Source organism: Notamacropus eugenii, chromosome 2 (genome assembly GCF_028372415.1).
Source record: "Notamacropus eugenii isolate mMacEug1 chromosome 2, mMacEug1.pri_v2, whole genome shotgun sequence".
NCBI lineage: Eukaryota > Metazoa > Chordata > Mammalia > Diprotodontia > Macropodidae > Notamacropus > Notamacropus eugenii.
Genome location: NC_092873.1, coordinates 273,017,711 through 273,037,278, shown reverse-complemented (window position 1 = coordinate 273,037,278; position 19,568 = coordinate 273,017,711). Strand labels below are relative to the sequence as shown.

Genomic DNA, 19,568 nt, shown 5'->3' with positions numbered 1-19,568 from the left:
TATTCAACTATTATTAACCTTTGTTTGTGACAACTGAAGAGAATTATGGTTGAATTTGGGGCCTTTAATGTCACATTGAAATCAATAGCTGTAAATGGTAGTTGCCACTGTTCTAACTGATCTGTCACATTCAAACAAAAGAAGGCTTTTCCCAGTTCATGGAAGATAGCTGAGACAATTAAATGCACACATACAGAAGCCCTTAAGACCTTTCTCAGATTGAGGAAATGTGCTGATTAACAGTATGTTTTTAAAAAGGTCTCTTTGTCTCTTTCTCTATTTCTCCTTTCTCTCTCTCTCTCTCTCTCTCTCTCTCTCTCTCTCTCTCTCTCTCTCTCTCTCTCTCTCTCTCTCTCTCTTCTCCCTCCCTCCCTCCTTCTCTCCTTCTCTCCTTAAAAAACAATGAAATGAAAAGCCAAGCAAAGGTAATATGATCAGGCTCCACCCACCCATTGCTCAAATGCAGGACTCTGCCATCAAAATAAATTGAATCAACCTCAGGATGGGTGATTGGGGGTGAAGGTGGGAAACCAATAAAACCTTTACTTGAGCTAAAAAGGGCAGTGATTTAAATAAAGATAACTCAAAACCTTTGTAGTCAGAGTCTTGCCTGCTACTGACAATCCCCTTATCAGCACTTCAACTCCCCACACAAATCTATATTTTAGACTTTTGTGTAATGGTCAATATAAAACTTTCATGGTTTTTTTTTAACCTCATCTTCAACTTGCTTATCTTTTCAGGCATTAAAAGGTAGACTTTTTTAAAGCCAGTAGAAGTATTTTCTGCAAGGGACTGAAACTGATGCTCCCGTACACTGCTTTGATAAATATCATTTCCAGCCTTGATACTAGCTTCATTTCATATCAGCCAATATGTTGATATTGCTGTGCTTAGAGTATAAGCCTTGATGTTTGGCATTGTTGTGCTGACTTAGGTAATATAAGTGCATTAATATTTCTCCCCCATCAGTTGACTGACCCTCCTCTCCTTCCCCCAAATCAGGTGGTCATAGATATACTGGATTAATGTATACCATGAAAAGGTCTTATCTCCTGAAATCTCATTACAAACATCTTCTGTAGAATTAAATGAGCTCTTCTGGGAAATTGAAACTAAAAGTGATTGAGACTATAGGTAATTAAGAGGGGGCACCTACTAAAAGTTACCCTAAAGTATTTTTCTCTATTCATGCCAACTGTTTACTTAGCATCTTCTTAAATTGTTAATGCAGGAACCCTATTCTAATACAATAGAATCAAAGATTTTGAAATTGAAGAGGGATCTTAGAGCCCAGCAAATCAAAACTCCTCATTTTATAGATGAGAAAAGTGAGGCATAGGGCATTCAGTGACTTGTCCAGGGTCCTATAATAGTGTTTGAGGCAAATGTGAATCCAGATCTTCCTCACTCCAAGTCTGGCAGTCTCTCCACTAGATTATCTATCTGTTTTCTTATCTATATTGATACTCACTCCAGCAACCAAAGATTTTACTCTGCCTCTGCTTACCCATCCTGTGTGACTCTTACCCATGTTCTCCTGTAATTCAACACCACAAAGTACACCCAATATCTTAGGGATCCTAATATTCTCTTGAAGTTATAGAGATAGAGATTGAACACTGGCAGCTGGTTGTCCTGTCAGTCTTTGTACATTGTCCATTCATTTTGTTTTCTAGTCATTGTGTTTCTCTGAAATAATCTTCCATACCACTATTCCTGTATAATTTTCCTTTTTAGTATATTGTGACCTACTTACCCCATCTTTCGATTTCTCTCTTGACTTTTGGGTGATTCTCAACTTCAGTTCTTTGGAAATTATAGTATTAAAGGTACAGAAACATGCCTTCACTATATGACTCAATAAAATTACAAGACTCCTAAACAAACACTATTTACTCAAAGGGAACAGTGTTTATTTCAGCATAATCACAGTCTGATAAATGCTCCTTTCTTGGACTTGTCCTTCCTTTATATAGTGTGGAATTCAGTTTGAAATCAAATTGAGTTATCTATTCCCAAAGGCAACTCAACTGGGAACTTGCTTTTATCTATCTATAGTTGGAATGACAATAAAAAGGTAGATTCATCTCCATTTAGTGAGGGAAACATAAAGTACTTGATCACAAAACCAGCTGATGAAACTTTTCCATTATGAGTTAATGTTTTGAGATTGAAGAATAAAAACTTTATACAGTAGGAATCGACGCAGAAAATGAAACTAGCAAAGTCAGTTTCATTTTTTATAATGCTTTTCCTGAGAATTAAAATCTCAAACTTTAATAATTTAAGTAAAAATCATAGTTAAATGCCATGACTCTATAGTCCAAAATACCTCTGAAGACCTTGTTCTTAAAAATATGCCTGTTCAGGGGCAGCTAGGCAGTATAGTGAATAGAGCACTAGCCCTGTAGTCAGGAGGACCTGAGTTCAAATCCAGCCTCAGACATTTGACACATTTACTTGCTGTGTGACCTTGGGCAAGTCACTTAACCTCAATTGCCTTGCCTTCCCCCCTCCAAAAAAAAATTATGCTTGTTCTAAAGGGAAAAAACCCCATAGTTCTTCAGAAAATTCTTTGTCAAGTTTTACAAATAAGAATAAATCCTGAGGACCTCTTAAGTGGCTTGGTATAAATTCAGATCAGTTGCAAAATAGATGTTTGTATGAATTTTAGTCCAATGTTGATGAAAGAAGAGAGCATTCTTCATCTGAAGCATACATAATGAGGAATAGAAATATATATTTAAAAATCTTATCAAAAATATTTTGCGTATTTTTTTACCAGATTGCCCTAGTATGAAAATTCACATATATATCACATGTGCATATAATATAAATAAGGAGCAACTTTTGACTTTGTTATAAGCACAACTGCTTATATTTACTTAGGGCTTTCTTTTGCACAATCAAACAAATATTTAATGCATGCAAAGCATCTATTAATCTTATTTTCCCTTTCAATTTCCTTTTGGTTTTGACATGTTAACATTAGGAAAAAAGATAAGGAGGATTGCATCTAGCTTACTAATAGGTAAAGCAGTTATTTAAATGAAGATTTCATATTGGAGAAATATAAAATTTGAGTTTATTGTACCTTTCATTAATTTTGGATTTATTTCTGTATTTTTCATTGAAAATCCCTATCCCAAATGGCATGACGAATATTGGAGAGATGTTATCTTATTAAACTAAACCAAAAGCTTTAAGTTTACCCAGTCCCTGAATCGTGAACTATCAGCCTGATAGAGCTTAAATGAGATTTAGATTAGAGAAGAATTTTTATGCTTCATTTTTTTTTGCTGATGATTGAACATCTTAAAATTATCGTGATATATATATAAATAAAAAAATAATAGTTTTAAATATAGAACATCACTTTCCATTTATGTATCACTATTTAAGGTGATTCTTTTTTGTATAATTTGGGAAGGACTATAATGACCAAAATTAGATTATAGGCACTTCCACCAAAATGTACTTCTGCAACCTTCAACATTTCAAATCCATTCTGGATGTGCCCACCATGAGAACTGTACTAGGTATTTAACATTTATTAAGCACTTACTACTTTGGCCTGCCCTGTACTAAATATTGGCAATACAAAGAAATGGGAGAGGAGAGGAGAAGGTACACAGAGTCGTGATGGAGAAATGGTCATGATGGTGAGACTCCCCAGGAACAGAACCTGCTGGAAAATGAAGAGATGACTGATCTGGGCACCCTCTTTAAGTGGAAGTTCTAGGTGGAATCCTTTACTTTCTGTTTTACCTTGCCTCAGTAAGCCTTCTTGGGAAAATAGCAAGGCCTCAGGCCAATGAGTACCCTGATATTGGGCTTTCAGGAACTCACCTGAAGGTAGGTCAGACATCAAAGCCAACCAGGAAACAAGTAAATGATCACATGCAAGGTATCTTCTTACTGTCCGTTATCCCCTACCCACAGGAGATGGCACCAAGGAACTACCACTGACTCTAAAGTTCAGTCAGAACCCAGAGACCTGGCAAACAGAGAGGCACTAGCAGAGAAGCCAAACTCAGTCTCTGATTCACTTCAGAATGATGTCTCCTGAAGCACATGGCCTGGCTTTCATGGCCCTCTTCAGCTGGAGTGACCCAGTGATTTGTGCTTGATCTTAGGCTGTTTAACAGATATGTATATGGCTTATGAAGTGAATTTTTTAAGCCTGTCTGTGAAACTTCAGTCTTACTCCCCATTACATTTCGTTTTATTAGTGATGACTTAGATAAAGGAAGAGATGGAATGTTCATCACATTTGTGGATGACACAGGGCTGAAAGGGACAGATAATATATTAGATTAAGGAATCAAAATCCATAAAGCTATCAAAGGCTAGAATATTGGGCTGAATCTTTTAAAAAGATTAATTATAATGGGAAATAAAGATAATGTCTCACAGATGGATTCACAAATTGACTTCATAAGTATAAGTTAGGTGACACATGGCTAAATAGTCATTCATCCGGAGGATGATCTGGAGATTTTAGTGAACTGCAAGCTCCGTATGAGTAGACAATCTAATATGGAAACCAAAAATAAAGGAAAAAATCCCGATGAGATATGCATAGCAATAAACATACAAGGATGGCCTATGATATATCCTTTGTTCTCAAGAAAGTACCTACTCTTAGGGTGGAGTACCTGTGACCTCAAGGCCACATGTGGCTCAATATTGCTGTTCCCCACCCCTGATCTAATCTATAAAAGGAGAGAATTCATATACAAAAATATGTCTAATTCAAATTAGAATATGAAGACTAAAGAGAAATCCAGAGTGCTATCAGAGATTTGGGGAGGAAAGGATCACTTCCAGTAGGGACTGAAAAGGCTTAGGAAAGGCATCTTAGTGCCTGATCCATAGTACATGCTATGGAAACATTTATTCCCTTCCCTTCCCTGCGCCCCCTCCACCCCATAGAAGTGATACTTGAATAAAGATTTAAAAGAAGGAAAACACTTCCATATGTAGGAATGAGATTGAGATCTTTTTTTAGTCATATGCAAACAATGGTGGGGAGGGGCTGGATAGCATTCACATTTGACTTTATAAATATATATTTTGAGAAATGAGTGCCATAACTAAAATGTGGCTCTAGGAAATTATATCTCATTAAGAAAAAAAAGATAAGGAAATGTTTATAGGAGTGACCATGGGATAGTATTAAATATTGAGAAGCTATACTCATGGAAGGTAATATTGGAACTTGAAAAGCAAAGGGAACATGATGAAGAACATTTAGGTGAAGATCCATGTGGATAGAAGCAGAAACAATATTGTCAGTTGACCATACTGTGTACTCTTTAGACAATCTAGATGAGAGACAGAGACACAAAGAGACAGAAACAGAGAGAGACAGAGAATTACACACACACACACACACACACACACACACACACACACACACAGAGAAATAGATGAATTCAGGAAATGGATTGTAAAGCTGATACAGAGGAGGCACAATATAATAGTGAACAGGTATTCTATTATCTACTGGAGATCTCTCTTTTCTAGAAACAGAATCTAATAATTTACTGTCTTGCCTTAAAGATATTTGTATACTTTAAAAGACAGAGGAACTGATGAAGAGATATGGTATTCTGGTTCTGATTCTCACCAAAGGAAGTTCATTTCTGGGGTAGAAATAATGTGAATTTTTTGGGTGAGAAAGTGGCAAATGATTACTTTTAAAATCTGTTATAGAGGAGGTAAGAGCTGGGAACAATTTGAAATACTAATGAGGCTTTAGAAGAGTGAATTTCAAAGATTTCAGGAAAATGACAAGGAGAATTTTATGGTCTCAAATTCCACAGGGAATGTCAGTGGGTGTTGCGGGGTGTTAGTGAAAAGCTCTCAAGAATGAAATTCACATGATATAACGAAATAATTCTAATGGGGAAGGAAAGGGAGAATTGTCTAAAGAGCTTGTGGTATCTGAATGCCCAGGGAAATCATTAACCAATGAGTATTTAAAGACATGTAAGTGAAGTCAGGTAACTGAAAAAGCATTGGCATATTCCTCAAAGAACAAGCTGAGACTGGCAAGGAGAACTATGACAGCAAAAAGTGGGCTTAATTTTTAAGCTATGTTAGCAAAAACAAGTGGATCAAGAAGGGAGTAGAATTATTGCTTGAAGTAGACATAATGATAAAAAAAATCAGAAAGATGGAAGATTTTTCCCTTTGCTTCTATTTTCTTGGGCAAGAATGATATTTCAATTGGAAAAGAACAGAGCAAAATTGATTACTAGAGAATTAGTGATTTCCTTGTACTGATGCAAAATTTTTTATATTTATGCGTATTTTACGTATACTGTGTGTGTGTGTGTGTGTGATTTCTTCCACTAGAATCAATAAATATAAATTCCTTCAGGGAAGGTACTGTTTCCCTATATCTTTTTTAAGCTGAGTGTTTATAACATGGCCTGGCACTTGGTAGATAGTTAATAAATACTTTTTGAGTGATAGATTGATTGGTGATGAGTCTCTCCATACCTTGGTAGTCTGGTTTGCTATTACTGGGACCATATCTAAGGTCTTTCTAGCATCTGTAGAACCTGCTTGTACTCTACTTTGAGAAGCTCCATGCTAACTTGAGACAGTGGAAGAGTATTTCCATGTGTCCAGAATCATGGGATATAAGATCACAACAGTGAATAAAACTTAGCAACCATCTAATCCAGTCTGTCCCCTAGTGCAGGAATCTTCTAACAAGTAATCTACTATGCCAGGCTTTGTTTGAATACCTCTTATGAAGAGGAAGTTAAATTATATTGATTTCTTCTGTATTTATGAATGTAGCATCTGCTTTAATAATGATTCAAGGAGAGTTCAGGCCTTTGGTATTTCTCCTACAGATTAGCAAAATTCTAAACCAGCAATAGTAGTGACAGACAGGGACAAGTTAAATGATGGTAGATCAAAGGATAAAAATCTGAATTTCTAATCCTGACTAAATTTTAATATTAATATAAATATTTTGAATGTGTTTATGGGTCTTTTCATTTTCATTAATATTGATCATTTGGTTAACTGTATCTCTCTGTCACATAAACAACAGCTGGGATGAAGTGGGTAGTTGCCATATGTCTAGAACCATATTTCCTTGAATGTTAGACCTAGCTCATGGGATTTTAACAAGAGTTCAGCTTTACCACTGCTCCTCTTTTCGTCCTTCCATTCTACTTTGACAATTGATTTTAGCCTGTTTATACATTTTTTAAAAAGAAATAATTTTCTTAAATAGAAAACAGAATTCTTAAAAAATAAGAAAGTGTTATTTGAAGATGAAAAGGTATTTATAACTTACCTTGGGAAACATTTGTTCTCCTTTAACAAGCCTTAAACAAATTGTTAGCTTTAATTAAATTTGGAATAAGACAAACACATGAATTAAAAAGCCCCTTGATATGCAAAAATGATACAATATGATTAGCTTTGAATTCACAAATGTTGTCTCTTTCCCTATTATGATTGATTACAACTCTAATTACAGTAAAAATTTCTGTTAGAATTAAGCAAATTTAATTGTATAGATTCAATTTTATTACTCCCACGTGAAGCAAGATAATTCAGAGTTGCCATATTAGACTGTAGAAGGCAAATCAGATGATAGGGAGTGTCATCATGTCATCTGACCATCACCTGGCTGCAATGACTTTTATAAAAGTAAATGATAAGGGATTTTTACTCATCAGATTAATGCTTCAGTGGGTCTGTGATACCATCAATATCGTGTTGACCACAATCTCCAGTCCCATAGACATCAAACTGACTATATACCTGTGTAAAGGTATCTATTGTCTATATGTCTTTCAGTATCTCATTCTTTGAGACTCTTAAACTGTTCTTCTCGCATATCCTCCATATAGGATCAACCCAACCTGCTGAAACTTTCTTATCATCCTTTTAACATTCTGTGGGTACCAATGTATTATTCAGATTATCCACTCAATCTTGCTAAAGGGCTAGCCTACCTCTTTTCTTCTGATCATGCATTTCTTGGATGTCATCTCTTATTCCAGTTTTTGTGTGAAACAATTGTTGCTAATAATCTATAGACTATTTATGCCCACTGCAAAGCTCTGAACTGCTATGTTTGTCAGCTGCAGTTTGGGCTTTGGAGAGAAGTGGGCTCTCCTTCCTTGAAGATCTTCAGGCAAAGACTGGACAACCACTCCTTGGTTTTGCTGTAATAATATTCTTTCTTGGGATCTTGGATTCTGTGTGTTTGCAGGTATTCCATTGCCTAACAATTCAGGGCTAAATATTGATACCACTCTTGTTATGACTATTGAAGACACTCTCCTGGGTGTACCGGGCTCAGGGCAAGTTACAGCATGTGTCACCTCCTACCTGCCAACATTTTTATACAGATACAATGTGATTAAAATGAACCTTAAGAGGAAAAAAGTTATCGAAGAGAAACATGCAGCCTGGGGGATGTATGGAATGTTTCCCAAGGCAGAAGGCCCAAGGCAATCTCCCTTATTATATTGGAAGGACAGCTTTGCCTTGCAGAATGATCCACAGAAACCGTGGAGTTTCCAATTGTATATTTTATTTTCTGATTCTTGGGAGATGACAGACAGTATGGCACAGTGCAAAGAGGGAGGATTAGAAGCAAAAGCCCCAAATTCTAGATCTGAACCCACCATGTGGGACTGTGGGCAAGTTGTATAACAATTATTTTTCCCTATTTAAAAAAGAAATAATAACATATTTCTGTTGTTCATGTATTTCGGTCATGTCCAACTCTTTGTGACCCCATTTGGGGTTTTCTTGGCAAAGATACTGGAACGATTTGCCATTTCCTTGTCCAGCTCATTTTATAGATGGAGAAACTGGGGCAAACAGGGTTAAGTGACATACCCAGGGTCACACAGCTAGTAAGTGCCTGAGGACAGAGCTAAATTCAGGAAAATGAATCTTCTGATTCCAGGCTCTATCAATTGTGCCACCCAACTGCCTCAGTAATATATAGGGAGTTTCCAACTTAGCTTATATAGTTGTTGTTAATAAATTGCTGTGTGAATCAAACTAATGCGGTGTGATCCAGTGATTAGACTGCTGGATTTTTAATGAGGAACGGATGGTTTCCAATGTAACCTGTGACAATTAATAACTAGATGACCCTGGGCAAGTCACTTAACTTCATTTCTTCATCTGTAAAATGAGTGGGTTGTACTCTGAAAAAAGTTGGGTGATTGATTTACCCCCAGTTGAAGTGGGAGATAAAATATCTAATTAATCACTTTAAATCCTGGGCCGTGGATTAAGTGCAACAAAATTGTTGAAAACTATTTGGTGAAATAAAACTATTCTAGACCAGAGATCTGTTCCAGTTGTCTGGGGGATTTTATTATGTGCTCTGGAAAATTTGTGGCTTTCCAACACATCCCTGAGGAGAAACTTCCTGGGTGGTGGAGGAGGGAGAGGAGATAAAGCCTCCTTATAGCTACCAGTCTTGGCCAAACTCTCTTTCTCTTTCTCCCTGTCTTCCTTTGATTAGAGAAGGAACATTCTTCAAACAGGATGTAGGAGGTTGGACCTTCCAACTTCCTGTCAATGTTCTGGCATTGTCCCTCCAAGGCATTAGTAGTTCCATAGGGCCTGCTTTGTCCTTTCATTGTTTTCCAGGTAGACACTGTTTGCAGCCACTCCACAGCACTGGTTTTCCTTCAGATCAGACATTCTCCTCACCACTGCCATTTTCCACATAGTCTGGGGTAATTCCATCCCAGGACAAACCGCTATAGACAATGATAACCTACATGAACTCATTCCTCAGTAATTAAAATACTTTTAACCCATCATACCCAGCCCCATCCCAGTGATTCTGAATCCCCATTCGCTAACCCCTCACTGCCTGCTCCCATATTTTCATCCCTGTCAACTATACCACTTTAGCCTTCTCTAAAACTACACAACCCTTTCATTTTGTTCTGTGGGATGCATATTTTATCAGTTAAAAAACTGGATTAAATCTGTTCCATTTTCACTCATTCTATCTTCTGGCATTCATGTGATAACAACTACCTTTCCAGGACTAGTTGTATGTTCACTAGCAATAGTAGAGGAGTTAGAATTCTCCTTGTTACCCACAGTGACTTTCTGTTTCTCTGTACCACCATCACTCAGCAACCTCTCTTCCTTTAAGGTTTATACAATCCATATTTATTGCCCAAAAAGATTCTGGTGTCTATTATCTATTGATGTCCACAACACTCTCCTTTTTTCTTCAATGAGCTGAGTACTTGACTCATGGTCTTTCTCTCCTTTCCTGACCTTATACTAAGGGACATGAATATATGTGCTGATATTCCCTCAAACACCCTAACGTCCCAATTTACTCATTTCCCACTCCTTGCTCTGCCATCCCACAACAGTTATACACAGAAATGGTCATACCCTTGATCTCATCATTTCATATCTATGTTTATAAACTCTGAAATTCTTCTGTCATAATGTTTTCATTCTACCTCTCCCTCTGCCTTGAGGGAGGCAACTCCAAACAGTTTTTCATTCTCACCTCCACCTACATTCTGTTCACCTCTCAATTCTTTTCCAAGCCATCATTCCTGCACTAGTAACCCTCTCATTGCTTCCCATCTTGATGCCATGGCCAACAAATTTAACTCTACACTTTCTTCTTCTCTTGAGTCCCTTGCCCCTTTATCCTATTAAAAATTACACCCTGCAAACACGCTGCCTTGGATGTTTCCTTTGCTTGCATCAGTTCATGTAATACTGAATGAAAATGGAGAAAATCATGAATTTTTTTCTTCCTGGGTCCACTAAAAGTTTATGTTACATATTCTCAATTGGGTCCTCACAGTAGCAAGACAATCTTTTTTTTTTTTTTTACCTCCATATCTGACTCATTATTTCACTCAGCAAAGCTTCTTTTTCCAAACCTTTGCATCCCTTCTTAAATCTCCCATAGCTCATGTTCTTTTCACCCTTTCAGCTGAGAACCTTGCCTCATACTTCACTGGAAGCTGAGAGCTTCCTTTTTTGCCTCTCTTTTTTATTTCATATTGCTCCACATCTGCCCTGATCTCCCCCTTCACCCCTATTTTACATGAAGAGATGACCTTTCTTCTTGTGTTAAAAAAAACCCTCAATATGTACAAGTCATTCCATTCCATCCTGTCTTGTCCAACAGATTTCCTCTTCTATCACTCCTCTCACTAATCTTCAATGATTTGTCTACTGGGTGCCATGCTGCTGCCTAAAAATTGCCATATTTCCATTCTCAAAACAAAAACACTCATTGATCCGCTGACCCCCTCTAGCCAGTGATCACTATCTCTCCTTCCTTCCCCAGCCAAACTTGAGAAGGCTGTCTACAATAGGTGCTTCTACTTGACTGTCTCTCTCTTCTTAATTCTTTGTAGTCTGGCTTCTGATCTCATAATTCCACTAAAACTGCTCTCTCCAAAGATACTAATCATTTCTTAATCTACAAATCTCATGCCCTTTTCTTAATCCTTATCCTTTTTAACCTCTATTGAACCTTTAATACTCTTAATCACCTTCTTCTTCCTGACAGTAGGTGGCACAGTGGATAGCGTACCAGGTCTGGAGTCAGGAAAACCTGAGATCAAATCTGATCCCAGATATATACTAGCTTTTTGACTGAGCAAGTCACTTAACCTGTTTGTCTCAGTTTCCTCATCTATAAAATGGGGATAATAATAGCACCTTCCTCCTAGGGTTGTTGTGAAGACTGAATAAAATAATATTTTGAAGTAGCACAGAAAAATGACTGGGGAAAAAAACTTCCTAGAATATTTTCCTTTCTCATATCTGCCTCCTAGTTTCCTTTCCTTCATGTCTCTGCTGTAAGAGATCTTTCCCTTTTGCAAGAAGCCTTTCTCAGTCTTCTTTAATGCTAATACCTTCTCTCTGAGATACCCTTAATTTATTCCCATATATGTATATATGTATATACACACACGTTATTTGTACAGTTGTTTGCATGTTATCTCTCCCATTAGACTTTGAGCTTCTTTAGAGCAGATACTTTTTTTCTGCCTCTTTCTTTATCTCCAGTCCTTAGCACAACACTTGTCACATAGTAGGTACATAATAAATGCTAGTTGGTTAGTTGGTGGCAGAGCCACTTTCCTATATCATCTGATGGCATTGTGTGAATTGGGAGCCCAAAGAGAGGTCAGACTCAGAGCTCCACAAAGAGATTATAAAAGAGACATCATGCCTGAAGGGAGCTTTTTGAGCACCCCACAAATGTCAGAAAAGGCCTTCTATCAACTAGGAGATATGAGCTACCCTTTAGCCATAGCGGCTCTCTAAGCCTGAGCCCACTTTCCCCTGGACTCTTAGACATGTACTTATGGGAGAGTGTTACTGATGTCTTGAGATACTTTGTACCAACTGCTTGTTGCACCTCCTTAGTATATTACCCTTTCTAAAAACTACTTAAGAGTGTCTGACTAAACTGATTTTCAACTGCTGACCTTGAGGAGAAGTACATTGGTTGGGCATCTGTAACACCAATGCGATATTCACAATGAACATCCCAGCACAATTCTGAATCACGGAATACCACAGACTCTCCATGTGGAAGGTAGAACCAAAACATTTATTCAGACACCAGAAAACCAAACCCATCATAATCTTTACCAGTAACATTGCAGGGGACAATCCCAGCCCCAAGCCTTCCCCCTGCTAGGCTTCCCACAAACCAGTTCCATTAACAAATCACAAACAAGCTCTCTCACTCACACTAGGCAGTCATCTGCATCCTTCCTAGCTCTGACACCTCTCAAGGCTCACTTCCTCTCAGCTCTGCTCTAGATCCACCTCTTCCTGTTCCACCCATTCAGCAAATTCCTCCCACCACAGGCTCCATGTGACTCAGGCTTCCATGTGACCCATCCAGGTCACATGGGCCTATTAATGAATGGGAAAGATCTGCACATTAAGAAACAAAATTATATTAGCAATAAGCAAAAATGCATTATCAATACAGCATCAAGTCAATGGCATTATATGAACACCCTTGATCCCTCAGTGGTATTCCAAGGAAAGAAGGAGAGAGGTGGAGAAAGAAGGGGGAAGAGGGGGATAGTTAGGCTCTTAGAATCCAGATTCATTATGGGGATACTTTGAGAGTATAGGTTGAACTTGAAAGCTTCTCAGGCCTCTTGACAAATTTAAAATCAAATTTAAAATTTGAGGATTCTGTAAGGTGAGGCAGCTGGTGGAACATCCACGTAGAAATGCCTATCGTCTATTTCTGTAATGAGATCAAGAAAAGGAAATTCTTGAATGTGAATACATAAACAAATTGAATTCCTGACTCCTTCCAAAAGCTTGAGAATGTACTATCTTATTCAGCCCTTAACCCCTAACTAATAAAACAACAAACATATACTGTAGATCAAAGCTATAAATGGTGTGTGGTTAGTTATGTGCAGACCTGTTCAACATGACATAAGGAAACAATGTATCTCAAATCTAACAGCTTAAGTGTTGAGATAAGGCTAGGTAACTGGAAATAAACAATGCCCCTTTTCTGGGAGGTAATGATGTAGGACCATGGTAATGAACACACACACATACACATACACACACACACACACACACACACACACATAGACTTTCATTTTTTTTACTCACCATTTATTTTTCTTACTTTTTTATATATAACTTGCTTTGTCAACTAACTGCCTTCTACTTTTGTTTCTTCTTTGGCATTTTTTCCCCAGGTCTTTATTCCTCAATCATGTCTTCCTTCAAATTTAGTCCACTTCCAAATGTAGCTTTATCTTTTTTTCAGCTAAAATTGCTCTCCTTCAGTTTTCTTTTCTTTTGTTTTATCAAGTTCTCCCTATTTTTTCCTTTCTGAATTTAATCTCTCACCTTCATAGGTCCATCCTTATCCAGATCAATATTACAACTTCCTTCTCCTTATTTGGCTCAAGTCCTTATTCTACAAGCATCTCTCCCTGCATGTCCAAATCAAACTTGTCATATCTCTTTTTAATATTTTTTTTCTTAACTGACTGTCCCAAATATGAGAAAACAATAAAATGCAATAATAAAAGATGTTATCTTGGGTTGCATTAAGAGGAACAGTGTCTAGAACAATAGAAGTGATAGTGCCACTATATTCTTCCCTGATCAGAATACTGTTCTGGGCTGCAATTTTAGGGAGGAAATTGATATACTAGAAAGCATCTAGAGGAAGGTGTCCAGAATGAAGGGAATGGACACAATGCCACATGAGGATTAGTTGAAAGAACTAAGGAAATTTAGAAGAGAAAAACTGTCCCAAAACATCTTTTCCTTCTAACTTCTATATTTTATAGAATCTCAGAGCTTGACATAACCTCAGAGACCTTTTAGATCACTCTGTATCTGATATTACATCCTCTCTATGTATTTGACAAGCTTCACTTGAGAATCTCTAGCAAAAAGAAGCCTATTGCCTCTCATGGCAGCCTATTTCATTTTAGTACAATTCTCATTGTTAAGAAGTTTTCCCTTATTCATATCTGCTTATGGAAATGTTCTTAAATTGAGAGGATGCTCATCAATAGGGGAAATGACTGAACAAGTTGTCGTGTATGATGAATACTGTTGTATTATAAGAAATGATGAGAATGATGCGCTCAGGAAAAGCTGGAAAGATTTAACATGAGCAAAGTGAAATGAGCAGACCCAGAAGAGTGCACACAGTAACAGCAGTATTGTACAATGATACACTGGTGAATGACTTAGATATTCTCAGCAACACAATGATAATTCCCAAAAACTTATGATGAAAGAAAGGAGAAAGAACTGGTAGAGTCTGAATGCAGATGGAAGGATCCTTTTTTAAAATTTTATTTTCCTTATTTTTCTTCTTTTGGTCTGTGTTTTCTTATACAACATCACTAATGTAGAAAGAGGTTTTGCATTACTGCACATATATAGCCTATGTCAGTTGCTTAGCTATTCAGTGAGAGGGGAGAAAGGAAGGAAGAGAATTTAGAACTCAAAATTTTACAAAGTGAATGTTAAAATTTATTTTATATGAATTGGGGGAAATCAAATATTAAATTTAAAAAAAAAAACTTGCTTCTAGTTCTGCCTTCTGAGACCAAACAGAACAAGCAGAATTCCTCTTCCATAGAATCACTTCAAGATACTTTAAGGTAGTTGTCATCCAATTTCCCTTAATTTTCTTTTCTAAATATCCTTACTTCCCTTCAACTAACCTTCATATGGCAGTCTGTCCATTCCCCTTATCCTGGACACCTTCCTCCTGATACTTTCCAGCATCTCAATTTCCTTCCTAAAATTGAAGCCCAGAGCAGTAGTATGACCTGGGAAGCATATAGTAGGACTATCAGCTCTATTGTTCTAGACACAATGTCTCTCTTAATGAAACCTAAGAAAACATTAGCTTTTCTAATTGTGTTTTATCACTGTTTCATATTGAGCTTACAGTCCACTAAAACCTCCACAATACATTTATATGAACTGTTGTCTAGCCACAGTTAGCCTTTATCATACTTATTGATTGATTTTTTTTTTAATTTGGTTCATGACAACATCATTTTCTCATTCATCCAGGCCTGAAACCTTAGAGTCAACTCTGATCCCTTACTTCTCATTCAATACTTTCTTCAAAACACATTTGTTGTTTATTCTTTCTCAGAAACATCTTTTAGACCCAATCTCATTTCTTCTTCTCTCAACCACTGGAATAGCTGTCTAACTCGTCCATCTATCTCTGGTCTCAACACCCAACCACCCTCTCTTCTCCCCACCTTTTACAATCCATTCTGCATTACACTCTTTATATGTCAGTTGGTCAGTCATCAAGCAGTTAACAAGCATTTATTAAATCCCTAATCTGTGCCAGGCACTGTGCTAAGTGCTGGGGATACACCTAAAGGCAAAAAAAAGCAAAAATAAAAAACAAAAACCCAGACCCTACTTTCAAGGAGCTCACAGTCTAGTGGGGGAGACAACATGCAAAGAATATGCACAAACAAGGTATATATAGGTTAAATTGAATATTATCAATAGGAGGAAGCTATTGGTAGTAATATAGCATCCTCCTAAGGTACTGCTCTGATCATGCAACTTAAAAACCTTTTAAAAAACATTGGGTACTATTTAAAATATATTATTTTCATATGATTACATATTACCTCACTTGAGACACCTAACAATCAAGCCGTATTGACCTACTTGATGTTTCTCACTGGAAGATGCCATCTCCCACTTCCTTGTCTTTGCACTAGCTAGTGCCTGTCCGAGATGTGACATGCCATCTCCCATCCCTTTGCCTTTGTATTAGTTAGTGCCTGTAGATGGAATTCTTTTCCTTCACACCTCTAACTCTTGCAGTCCTTGGTTTCTATAGTGCAAGAGAGTTCTAATGAAGAGTTATCCTCAAATTTTATTTAGTCACACAGAGATAGATTTAACAAACTAGGGAAGGAGGAAAATCGCATCCATACCCTCACTGAGCAGCACAAGTCAGAGGGAGAAGTGCTTGTGCTTCTACTTATTTTCCTCCAAAAATCTATTCTTTCTGCCCCTCCAACTTTCCCATCAAAAAGGATCTGGAACCATACATTTGTGTCCTCCCTTGAAGAAGGAAGGAAGAAACTTATTCCTTTTCTCCTGAACTCTTGTGCCAATTCTGTCCATCGCACAGGAAAGTAGCATTAATCAATGTAAATGAGTCCGGCTCCAACGCTGGGGTACTTTCTAATTTATATAATAGATATCTACTACATCTGATTTCTCTTCTTGGATTCTAAGGTTCTTGAAAGCAGAGACTTGTTTCATTACTATAACCTCAGTCCTTAACAGAGTGCTTTGTATGTGGTTGTTATGTGATAAGTAGTCAATGAATTGAATTAAAAACTGGCATCCTTTAATGACCAACTCATATGGTTTATATCCTCAACAAATTGTTATAAAATGACAATCTAGGAGAAATGTAAATCTCAGGCATTCATCACCTACCTCCTGCCTTCATCACCTGGTAGAACCATTCTCGTAATTGAGAACTTCTGATGATACATATGATGTGGAAGGGAAGAAACAAGCATTTGTTAAATGCCTACTATATGCCAAGGACAATGCCAAGGGCTTTACAGATATCTCATTTGGTTTTCGCAACAATGCTGGGAAATAAGTGCTCTTATTAAGCCCACTTTATAGTTGAAGAAACTGAGTCAGAAAGAGGTTAAGTGACTTACCATGGATCTGACAGCTACTGTCAGAGGCGTATTTTGAATGCAGGTCTTCCTGATACCAGGCCCAGCATTTCATCTACTACAACAGCAGCTCCCTCTTACACAGAAAAAGCAATCACCTTACTTTTCTATTTCTGAGTAGGAGAGGGAGTGTGGTATAGTTGATAGCATGTTGAGTTTGTGGTCAAGAAGGGTTGGGTTTCCAATTATGCCTTAGATATTTATAACGACGTGACCTTGGATAAATCATTTAGTTTCAGTTCCCTCAACTTTAAATAAAAATGGATACACATATAGCACAAAATTAAATGAAATAATGAATATAAAGTTCTTTGGAAATCTTAAATTACCATATGTCACTTCTTATTAGTATTATCTCTAATTACTACCTGACCATTTTGAAGTAAAAAATAAAGATCACTTTATTTTGATGTGGTTCCTAGTGATTCTAGATTCTAGAATGTTTGTAATTCAGGCATCATCTGAATTTTTATGTGAGAAAAGTGGGTCCCTCTCCCTACTATTTGATCTTGGGAGAAGCAAAAATATAAATTCCCTGAGATTCAGTTTCTTCTTGTGTGAAATTAGGCAGTTGTACAAGATCTCTCAAGTTCTTTCTAATTCTATAATTCTGGGACTTTATGCGACTATAAATAATGAAAATTATTTTTTTTTCCAGTGGTGAAAGTGGTTTGTGGAACTCCAGGTATTATAGCAGAAGCAGCTGTGAAAAAAAATGGCAAGAATTTCATTTACATGGATTCACAGTAATAGCAGAAAAAAACTACCCCAAGAGATTTCTGGCTCATGCACTATTCTTATGAAACATCTTGCAAAGAGCTGAGGAAAAAACCTATATTTCCTTATAGAATAGTGTCTGTTGTATATAGCCAGTTTCTTTATGTTACTTCCTGCAATTCATTTTAAAACAATTATTAAAGCCAACTATATGTCCTTAAGACTCTATACTTACTCTAATATTAAATTTTTATCAAGGTTTAATTGTAATAATGACTTAAACAAATATATCTTAGTTTTTTAGAGAAAAAACAAACTTGCATAAATTTATTGAAAATTGGAAGTCAAATCAGTGGGAGGCATTAGATTCCCAAAGCTCTCATCAGAAGGAACAGCAAAACCATGGATAACCAATAAATTAATGTACCACCCAACGATGACCAACTTGAAATGTAGGCATATAGTTTTGTTTTTGAAAGGAATTTGAAGAAATAGTCAATAAAGTTGTTCTGCAGATTGTCTGTTAGATTGATCCTGCATAAAATGACAAAATATCACACCAGAACTGGTAGCTCTTCCTGATTTTTGAAATGAATTCAAAGCTTAGAATTGTATTTGTAATTCTTAATCAGCCAGTAAACATTCATTAAGTGCCTACTGTATGGCAGACACAGTGCTAAACTTAGTGGATATGAAAAAGGGCAAAAGATAATCTCTGCCTTCAGGAAGTTTGTAATCCTAATTCTTAGAATATCTGAAGAACAAACACCAAATGATATTACTGTATGTTGTAGTACTGTGTGCTGCTTTCAGGTGGTGTTATTGGTGTTGTTTCCTAATCATCAAAATAACTGTCATAGGACTGAAACATTTAGTCGTTATGCTTTCATTCTGTCCTTACAATTCTTTGTTCGTTTTATTTTCACTACGTTAAAAAAAGCTCTTTATCAAAAAAAAAGTTTTATTGGTTTGCTACAGACTGGCACTTGTATGTGTCAGTATTTGTGAGGGGCCATCCTTATACAAAGGACCCAGGTACACCTTGGGTATCTTTCATTTTTCTGGCTTGTTGCTAGCAATTTAAGTAAAACCTGAGGATTTTGTTGTTTGACCCTCCGCCTAACCTGTGGTGACCAGCTCTCCTTATAAACATCTGACCTCACAAGGCTTCAAAACATGGAAGTTTTATGTAAACAGTAAAGAACCTGAAAAGTACTTGAATCAAAATCCATAAAGTGTCAAGATACTCCTTCCCTCTTCTAATGAGAGACCTCCCTGCAGGGTCCTGTACAATCCTTTGACTTACAGAACTGTCTTGGGTGAACCCCAACAAGGGAAAAAGGTTGGAAATTCTAACTCACTGCTATGTGGCAACTCTTCCACTTCCATGTCCTGATGTAGTAACCTTTAATTGACCTATTTCCACTTAATAGTCTACCTCCTTTTATAAGTATTCCATAATTCTACTGTCCTCCATTTTGCAGTAACATTCTAGAATTTTCCCAGGAATGATGTCAAGCTCACTAGTTTTTATATTCTATTTTCTTCCCTCCCGCCCCCCCCCCCAGTTGCCCCAAAGGC

The 19,568-nt window shown here is 37.0% G+C and overlaps 1 protein-coding gene across 2 annotated transcripts in view; it reads left to right on the top strand.

Annotated features, from left to right (window-relative positions):
• DPYD (dihydropyrimidine dehydrogenase) overlaps nt 1-19,568 on the top strand; it is a 1,077,299-nt gene that overhangs the window by 758,647 nt on the left and 299,084 nt on the right. The window lies entirely within an intron of this gene.